Here is an 11,110-nt window from a genome sequence, read left to right as displayed (position 1 = left end):
AGATATCAAATAAAATTAAAATAAAAAGTACATTTAGATATTCAATTAAATTAAAAATAAAATTTTGCAAATCTCACAATATACCATTTAACTTTTATATGTAAAAGCTATTCCTGGATATATGTTATGTTGAACCTATAATTAATTACTTTTAATCAAATATAATTTTAATTTTATATTATTTTTATTGTTAAAATTTTCGAAAATTGAAAATTAAAGAGCAAATTACAGTGTTATTGTTAAAGTTTTGCTCAAATATCTTTCCAAGCAATCTAATCATTAATGGGTGTGTTCAGTTTTATTGAGGAATTAATTTTGGGTTCGGTTGCCATGCAGGATGTCCTTGAGTTTATAGAAACAAACAAAATTGATGGCCGGCTTTGATCTTTCTCTCACACTCTTTAATTCTTTATTCTAAAAAATAATATTTTTATATATTATTATATTAGAATGACATCAATTGAAACTTTTTATCATGCCCTTTTTAAAGCGTGCAATTAATATTATACATTCATTCCTTTCTTTTAACCTTATCTTAATCTTGATTGATTTATCTAAAATTTTTTAAATTAAATTAAAATAACATTAAACAATTTACAATTAAACTTCTATAAACTAATACTTTTGGAATCATGAGAATTTATTAATTAGTTGAGATATTATTTAATCAATAAATTAATCATTTATTAATTTATACATCAATTAAGCTTTTTTAATGCTTAATTGATGTATAAATTAGTTGTTTGGCACCACCTTTGGTACTAGACCCTATCTCATGTGAAGATGCATTCAAAACAACAATCACGTTATATAAATTTTTTCTTACAATACAAGATTTCTATACCAGAGTTTCTTAAATGTACTAAAAAAAGTTAGAAATGAGGTCCAAAGAAACATTAATTTCAAGAAGAAATAAGTAATATTAGAATTATATTTTACAAAGGCCTCATAACTAAATCATGTATATATATATATATATAATTTTAATGTATAAGGAGATTATTGATTTATATATCAAGTGGGGTTTATGTGTTTTTTCTAATTGTATTATCTTATAATTTGACGAATTATTAATTTACCACATTGATATTAAAATGGAACCAGTCAAAATGTCAAACCCTATTTTATAAAATAATTACGACGTCATTTACATGCTCAATAGAATGGTTACATATTTAGGAAGTTTGAGAAAATCGTTAAAAGATGATATTGCCCTTAATGGTATCATTAAGTCGATTAATTCTCGAACTAGTTCAAATAGAAATTTTAAGGTGAAATTAAGAGTTTCATGGTTCAGGGATGACTTAAAATGGTGATTTGGAGTTCAAGGATCAATTTAGAGTCAAACCGAAATTTTCACTATCTAGGAGCAAAATGGTCATTTGCCACTTGGGGACAAAATGAAAATTTTTAGAAAAGATTTTTTTTGGCCCCATTTGACTTATTGGAGTATGATTTGAGGTTTAGAAGTGAAAAATTTTAATTTCGGTATGATTTGGAGTATAGGGGTAAAATGGTAATTTTGTCACTTCAGGAGCAAAATTGTAATTTTCCACCATTAGGACATTTGTCCAGTACAAGGTCTTCCTTTATCCTCATTTTTGACCTTTGACTAATCATGTGGTGGAGATAAAAGGTTTAAAATTTTAAAAGTTTTAAAAATAGACCAATAAGAAAATGTCATGTGTCAAGCTTAGGATATTTTATTATTTAACTAAAAATATAGCATAAATCAGCCCATTACTCTCCAAATATTTGGCCAAGCAAGGAAGAGAGAGAAAGAGAGGAAGAACAAACCCTAGGTGAGGAATTTCAAGAGAAAAAGTGTGGAAAATCAAGGAAAACAAGTGAAAAAGGTAGGATTTTTCAACTTAAGCTTGAAATCTATCTTCTTTAAGCATTTCTCCTTATTTTTCATGCTTAAATTACATGTTTTCATGATGAATTGATGGCTGATCAAAATGGGTTAGGAGAGAGAAAGTTGTTAGATTAAATTGATTTTAAGTTATGTTAGTGTTTTTAGTTAGTTTAGCATATTTAGAACAAAACAGCAAGAAAAGAATTTATTTTCCTCCATTATCATTATTGGCCAAATTTTCTAGGGAATATTGGCTGATGATCTTGATGTTTATTTGAGGAATTATGATGAATAATGATGAATTATGAGCCTAGAAAAATAATGAGAATTTTCAGAGCAAAAATACAAATTTTTACCCACTAGGGGTATTTTCGTTATTTGCTATCGGGACTGATAAATTGAATCTCATTCACAGTCACTAAGGTAATTTAAGTATAATTGGAGTGTAGAAAGTGAGAAGAATTGATTTGGAGTTAAATTGGAGATAATAGGCCGAATTAGGTCAGCACCGCATTTAAGCGATAGTCAGATAAATTGTATATCATATCATGCATATATACCGAGCCTGAATTGATTTTATAATGGTCAAGTATTGATGTGGTGAATTATGTATTGTACATTATGGATAGGTGGTGAGCAAATTACACTGGTAAAAGTACAGAGATTGTGCTTAAAGACTGAGATTAGGAGTACATCGACTCCTAGAACAGTGAGTGGATAATTTATCGTCTTAAATATCTAGAGTAATTATACTTGTTTGATGCTTTTATTGAATGGTGAGTTTAAATTATAAAATATTATGTTTTTCAATTAAAATATTTTTTTAATAAAAATGAGATTTATACTGGTTTTGAAATCAAATATTGTTTTGAGAAAATTGAGTATATGGAGACTGTGTTGAAATTTATGATTTTATATGTTATTGAAATTGGGGCTTATGACACTATGGTAGCATGATGGTTAAATTTTTGGGGTTGGCATGAAATATATGAACAATTTTGGATTGGTCTCGGTAGATTTGATTAAATTTTATTCATCATATTATGCTACTAAAAATTTTATGGGTATGGTGGTATATTAAACGGTCACTGCAGTGGTGGGGGTTTCCGTGGACTGCCAATGAAAGGGGCACAGTAACCCAATTATATAACTACCTCCGGGGGGAGATGTTGGATGAAGTATCTCTTTATGTATGATTTGAGTGCACCTCACGTTCGGACCACCACGTGAGAGTGAAACTCAGTCAACGCCAAGGAACAGCTTGTGTCAGATGCGAAAACATGTTTATGGGTATGGGACATTTAACAGCCTTAGCGGTCTCAATGGGATATCTTGACGAAGGTACCCGCGAGAATGATTTTGGCAGGGGCCAAGTTTAAGAAATTCATAAGTCGAGAAATTTTGATGAAAAGAAATTGTTTGGTATAGATTGAAACAAATTTTGTGTTATGAACATTATTGAGATATAACGTTTTTATATTGTCTCCATCTACTCGGCTTTAGATGCTTTTGATGGTAATTATTTACTCACTGGAATTATTTAATCTCACCCCTCTCCCTATCCATTTTTCAAGCTCAGGATAGTTTGTTGATAGTTGATTAAGACAGGAATTAATCTCGAAGTGCATCCTAGAAAGTAAGGGTTCGTAGCCCTACACCTTCTTGGTCAGTTAGGGGCCCACGTGTCACTGTAAACGAAATTTCATACTTTAATTATCTTTATTACTATATGAATAAATTTATTTTACTCTTACGTTATAAAAGTTATTTTAGGAAGACTTTGAAAATATTGTGTTTTAAGAAAATAAAATATTTTATTTAATATTTTTATTATATTAAATAGCTATAATTTTACTTTAAACGAATGTTTTAGACTTCAAAATTTAATTTAAATCATGAAATATGTATTCCCACTTACATATTATATTTTTACGGATTTCAAAATTTTTTTTAAAAAATGACGAAAATGCCCCTGTGAGCTAAAAAATAATATTTTATTGTTTTGAGTTGGAAACGACTTATGATTTCTTGAAATGCGAGATTTAATAACTGTCGCTCACCGGGGAGATGCGGAAGCTGATGCTAAGCCTTGCGAGGTTCCGATCAGCATTCGAGATAATGAGTGCCTATTGGGACGTCGCGGCTGTTATCACGGGCCCGATGGGAGTTCCGGGTCGTGACACAAAAATATTATTTAATCGAGATTATTAATTTATCAAGTATTTATTTATAGAGATTATAATGTAGTTTAAAGATAAAACACAAAACACAACTTACATATTTTCCATGGGTCAACCAAAATTATGTGATCGTGAAGAAATATTTGACAAAAAAGAGAGAACCAAATGCTAACGAGATCATCACTAACCAAAACAATAATCAACTTACATCAATTTTTTTCAACAAACATTGATTTTTTTTTCTCATCAACAAGCAATTGTGTGACGAGTTAAATCTTAAATTAATTTCTCATTAAGAAAGTAATTAAAATTTTTTTTCTTTAAAAAAACCCTTAAAATTTTTAGTTATTAGCTTTTAAGGAAGTTTTTTTTTTTTGTTATGAAAGTTAATTAATGATTATAGATGTATATCAATAGTTATAGTCATTATTCTTTTACAAAATTATAACGTGGAGTCATTTTAGTGGATGCCTATAAAACATTTTTTAAAATCATCTTAATATAATTAAAACTCTACAAATAAATGTGAATTAGGAGACTCAGTTTTTTTGTGAAAACAATTTGAGTCATTTACTTTTGATTGAAAATTTAATTATACAATTATATTATTAATGAACGAGATAAATATCAAATTCTCTCCTATATTATCACTTAATGTTGAGTTTTGCTTATGTACTGCAATTGTTTAGAATTTCATATATATATATATATATATATATATATATATTATTGATTATTGATAAAAAAGAAATGAAATAATGTACATGAGTTCATACGATTGTTATATTGGCATTTTTGATGAACTAATAGTAAAGGAATTGAATAAAACATGACTTAGTAAGAATAATAAAGACATGATGTGTCCATTATTAAAATGTGTATATTTTTAGTTAATGTGAAATTTCACGTTGTGATTTCTTATCAATAATCAATCAAAATAAAATATAATCACAAAATTTGACATAACTAAAATATAACGACTTAATTCTTAAAATATAACATAATGACAAATTTGTTATGAATATATGTGAATATCCATTGTATTTTATAATATCTAATATATCTCCCACATCTAATGTATATATTTATGTTGGTACATCTCTATCTCTTGATTTCCTTCAGTGTATGTACATTCCTATTTACTAAATTCATCCCCTCTATTTATGTGAATTCATTTCCCTTCCATCTATGTGTGCCTATAAATAGAGGCATTATAGTTGATGTTGATATACTAAAACAAGAAATAAAATACAAGATTTTCTTACATTTTTACTACTTCTCTCTAATATTCTCTTTCAAAATTATATTTTATAACACGTTATCAGCACAAGGCTCTAACCAATTGAGAAACTAATATATTTTTTAATTCTTTGATCATTTAGATTTCAATTGTGTATGCTATTCAACCGGTTTGAAGTTGACAACGGACCTTAAGCCACCTTTCATCCCTTAAAGCGATGGTGAGCCCTAAGACACCTGAAGTTGTCAATACAACTGCAAATGGGAATTATTGAGAAAAAGGAATATAAATCTCATTTGAATTATTGATGGCTCTAGAAATGTCACAATTGTTCTGCCAAATGATAGCACTTTACATATCGAGGATGCATTGCTAAGTAGTAAATTGAAGAGGAATCTACTTAGCTTCAAAGATGTACGGCGTAATGGGTACCATCTTGAGACAATACATGAACAAAGTAAGGAATGTTTTTGCTTCACTTCTTATAAGATGGGCCAAAAAACCATCCATGAAAAGCTGAAAGCTTTAACTATAGGATTGTATTGTGTCACTATTAGAGCAGTTGAATCTTACGTTAACATGTTCTGGAAACTGGTAAATCCCGATGAGTTCGATCTTTGGCATGATCACCTAAGTCACTTGGGAGCTATAATGATGCGTAAGATAATCCAAAATACTAGAAGACACCTTTTAAAGGGTAAAAAGGTTTTGTTGTCCAAAAATTATACCTGTGAAACTTGTTCATAAGGAAAGCTCATTACTAAACCTTTTATGACAAAGGTGAATCTTGAATCCTCTTCATTCTTGCAAATAATCCATGGTGATATTTGTGGACTAATACAACTGGCAAGTGGCCTGTTCTGATATTTTATGGTATTAATGGATGCATCCTATAGATAGTCCCATGTTTGCTTGTTATTTACGCGCAACGTCTCCTTTGCACGTTTACTTGTGCATATTATAAAGCTCTGGGCACATTTCCCTGATTATCCAATTAAGAGTATAAGGATGGATAATTCTAGTAAATTTACATCAAAGGGTTTTGATGTGTATTGTGCTTCACTAGGAATCGAGGTTGAGCACCCGATTCCACATGTTCATTCTTAGAATGGATTAACAAAACCGTTGATTAAACATATCCAAATTATTGTTCATACTCCATTATTGAGGACAAAGCTCAACTATTCAATGTGGAGTCATGCTGTTTTGCATGCGGCGGCACTAATTAGATTGCGCCCCACTACTAGTCTCTTGCAATCTCTCATGCAATTGGTTCTAGGCTATGAACCAAACATTTCATGTTTATACATCTTTGGTTACGTTATGCAGGTGCTTGTAGCACTACTGAAAAGGACTAAAATCGGTCCCTAACGTCGTTTAGGCAGTTATGTTGGGTTTGATTCACCATCCATTATTAAGTTTTTGAAACCAACGACAAGTGATCTTTTTACTGCTAGATTCACGGATTGTCATTTTGATGAATAGTGTTCCCACCGATTAGGATACCTAAGGCTTCCATGACTAAGAAGTAGAAACTAGTTGAGATTTTCTTCTAAAATGAGAAAAATCTATCCCATTTAGACCTAAGAACTCTTGAATGTGAAAATGAGGTGCAGCAAATAATCCATTTACAAGATATTATTGATAGACTTAATAACACATTTACTGATGCTGCCAAGTTTACAAAGTCTCATATTCCAACCGTGAATGTTCTAGTTAGGATTGTTGTTCTTGAAGAACAAGCTGAAATGGATCAAAATGGCTCACGCCTAAAGTGTGGAAGACTGATAGGATCAAAAGATACTGTCTCTTGAAAATTAAAGAGGAGGAATCATGAATCCACTCCAGCAAAGCCTAGTGTTGAGCTTGCTCTAGGAGAGCTTATTGCCCCTGAAGAGGCACGAACCTATGATAAGACCACTAACCCTAGGAATATTGAGATTTCCATTACATATTGTAATGAGATTTGGGATTGAAATGAGATAATCATTAATGATGTTCTTGCACTCTCAATTGCTCATGAGATTATAAAACGATGATTATGAACCGCGATTTATTATTGAATGTAGTCAAAGACAAGATTAGCCCAAGTGGGAGGAAGCAATTCAGGCTGAATTGGCTTCTTTAGCTCAAGAGAGGTTTTTGGGCCTGTAACTCAACCCCCAACAATGTAAAGTCTATTGGATACAAGCAGGTCATTGTTCGAAAACAAAATGAGAAAAATGAGGTCGTGAGATATAAAACTCAACTCATTCTCAAAGGTTGCTCTCAGAGACTTGATTTTGATTATAATGAGACATATTCACCTATGATGGATATGATTACTTTTCGTTTCCTTATTAGCCTAGTAGTTTTTGAAAAATTAAAAATGTGTCTTATGCACATTGTGATAGCGTATCTATATGGTTCATTGGACTTCGATATTTATATGAAAATTCTTGAGAGATTCAAAATGCTTAAAGTATACACTTCTCGCAACTTATTCTCAATATAGTTGTAAAGATCTTTGTACGAGTTAAAGCAATCCGACTGCATATTGTATCAACGCTTAAGTGAGTACCTAATTAAGGAAAAGTACAAAAATGATCTTATCTGCCCATGCGTGTTTATTAAGAAATCGAAAACTAGATTTGCTATGATAGCAATTTATGTCGACGATATGAATTTGATTGAAACTTTAGAAGAGTTGTCTAAAATTTTTAAATATTTGAAAAAGAGAGTTTAAAGTTAAAGATTTGAGTAAAACCAAACTTTGTCTTGGTCTAGAGCTTGAGCACAAAGAAAATGGAATACTTGTCCATCGGTTAGCATATATTGAGAAATTGCTTAAACGTTTTAACATGGATAGGGCTCACCCTATGGTTGTAATGTCTTTTGATCCCCAAAAAGACTCGTTTCGTCGTAGAGAACCTGATGAGGAGATACTTGGACCTGAAGTACTATATCTCAATGCAATTGAGGCTTTGATGTACTTGGCAAAATCTACGAGACCGAATATCACTTTGTGGTAAATTTGTTGGCATGTTTTAGTTTTGAACTAACCTAGAGACACTGAAATGGGATAAAATATATCTTCTGTTATCTCCGAAGAGCCATAGATTTGGGATTATATTATTTTAAGAATGCCACTAACTCCAGTTTAGTTGGATACATTGATGCGGGATATAAATCTGATTTGCACAAGGCTTGCTCTCAAATCGATTGGTTATTTTGGTATAATGGCACTGCCATTTCTTGGCACTCTACTAAGCAAACGCTACTAGCTACATCTTCCAACCACTCCGAGATTATCACTTTATATGAAGCTAGAAAATAGTGTATTTGGTTGACATCCGTTATAACACATATTCATAATTCTTGTTGTTTAACACCGATTACAAATTCTTCCACTATAATTTATGAAAATAATGCTGCTTGCGTTGTATCAGTCAAGGGAGAATATATTAAAAGTGATAGGACCAAGCATATCTCACTGAAATTTTTCTATACTCACAAACTCTAGTTAACAAGTTGATGTTAAACAGATTCACTCCACCAATAATCTTGTAGATTTTTTTGCCAAATCATTGCCAACATCAACATTCGAGCAATTAGTATATGGCATTGAAATGCGTAAAGTTAACAAGACGCAAGATTAATTTGGCCCTGAAGTGGCAATATGGCTCAATTGAGGGGAAGCAATTATTGACCATGCATTGTACTCTTTTTTCTTTTTGATTGGTTTTTGTCCCACTAGGTTTTTCTAGCTTAAGGTTTTTAATAAGACAGTACAATATACATTTAAGGGATATACCTCAGCAGTGGCAACATGACTAAATTGAAGGGGAGTAATTATGGACCACGCTGTACTTTTTTTTCCTTCTGACTAGTTTTTTTAAGCTTAAGTTTGTTAATGAAACAGTACAATGGACATATAAGAGGGAGTGTTATGAATATATGTGAATATCTATTGTATTACATAATAACTAATATTTCTCCCATACCTAATGTACATATTTATGTTAGTACATCCCCATCTCCTGATTTCATTTAGTATATGTACATTACATTCCTATCTACTAAGTTCATCTTTTTTGTTTATGTAAATTCATTTCCCCTCCATCTATGTGTGCCTATAGTTGACAGTTGATATACTGAAACAAGAAATGAAATAGAAGATTTTCTTACATTCTTACTACTTTTCTCTAATCTTCTCTCTAATATTCTCTTCAAAGTTACATTTCACAACAAAATTTGATATTAATTTTTTATAAAAATAATTTAATTAATTAATTAATAGAATCCTTCTTATTTAGAATGATTTGTGAAAAAACATATTATTTTTATTAATTAAAGTAAACTAAAATAATAAGGTTGCACGTGTGTCATATAAAAAATACTCGTAATTAATAATAAATAGTCAAAATACCCATTAGGTCCCTATACTCAAAATCGAAGTAATTTAGTTATTTGATTTTGAGAATTGCTTCAATTTAGTCATTTGATTTTGAGAATTGCTTCAATTTAGTCATTTTCCCTAACGACATTTAATTTAGCTATTAAAAAAGATGACGTCAGCGTTGATGTGGCATATTCTGATGATGTGACACCTACATGATGATGTGGCATGCTATGTGGTACCGATGTGATGACGTTATAGTGCCACATGGCACTAATATGATGATGTGGTAATGCTAATGTGACATTGACAAGCTGACGTGTCAGTGCCACATAGTAGATAAAAAATTTTCAAAAATTTTTTTCATATCACGTCATAGTGACTAAATCGAACAAAAATATATAGTACAGGACTAAATTAAATAAAATTTAGATATTAAGAGACTAAATTGAAGACAACATTTGAAAAATAGAAATCTTTGGCTAGATGATAGATATATTTATTAATAAGTCAAATATTTAAGTGTAAAAGATATATGGTGTTAAAAAATATATAGAAATATTTTCTTACTTTATTATTTGATTGTAGAATATGTACATTAATTTATCTTATTTGTAAAAATTAAGTTTGAATTCTCATTCTTTAAAAAAATTTTTGAAAAAATTTCATATCTAAAGTTAAATTTAGATGAATAATTTGCATTATATTGAAATAAAATAATATAAAAAGATGAAATAAATTTTTTTTCTTTTATTTATAATAGTACAAAAATTTAAAATTTATTTGACTTATTTTTTAACTTGAGTTGAACTCAAATTAACAAAATAGGTTGATTTAGTTTTTTCTTTTGAAAAAATGAAGAAGGGAGATATGGAGTTAGTAATGATTATAAAAATAATTCTTCATTCTAGCTTGCTTAATTTGAGCATGAAAACCCTCTTATTACAACCATAGAATCTGAGTTGCTCCATCCTTTCAATTTTTTTTATATATTTTTTATGTTTTTATTTTGTTTAATATTTTAAGTTATATTTTTTAAGTTGAAATTTTCTAGACTAGAAACTACATTTATGGTTGATAGAGTTAAATATAATTATAAATATTTGTGCCATTTTATTTTGTATTTACAAATTTTTTATAGATCCAAATTAATAATTTAAATTTATATTTAGTAAAAATTGATTGTGGTATTTGAACTTAAATAAAATTGTTTTATAAGAAACTTTGAATAAATTTAAATAAAAAGTAAATTGGGTAAGGGTTGAGTAATTTCAAAAGAATGGATATTTGTAAATTGTGAAAGTTGTAACTAAATCAACCTATTTTGCTGATTTGAATTCAATTCAAGTTAAAAATTAAGTCAAATAAATTTCAAATTTTTATACTATTATAAATAGAAAAAAAAATTTATGTAATCCTTTTAGATTATTTTATTCCAATATAATGTAAGTTTT

The 11,110-nt window shown here is 29.5% G+C and overlaps 1 non-coding gene across 1 annotated transcript; it reads left to right on the top strand.

Moving 5' to 3' along the window:
* Window positions 1–10,529: 10,529 nt before the first annotated feature.
* On the top strand, window positions 10,530–10,622 carry LOC148762029 (small nucleolar RNA snoR8a). The gene has a single exon (XR_016027267.1). It is a non-coding gene; the product is annotated as a small nucleolar RNA snoR8a (small nucleolar RNA).
* Window positions 10,623–11,110: the final 488 nt, after the last annotated feature.

This window comes from Theobroma cacao, chromosome 6 (assembly GCF_053813885.1).
Source record: "Theobroma cacao isolate CCN51 chromosome 6, ASM5381388v1, whole genome shotgun sequence".
NCBI classification, from domain to species: domain Eukaryota; kingdom Viridiplantae; phylum Streptophyta; class Magnoliopsida; order Malvales; family Malvaceae; genus Theobroma; species Theobroma cacao.
The sequence above is the reverse complement of the archived record's forward strand: the minus strand, read 5'-3'. Positions and strand labels throughout refer to the sequence as shown.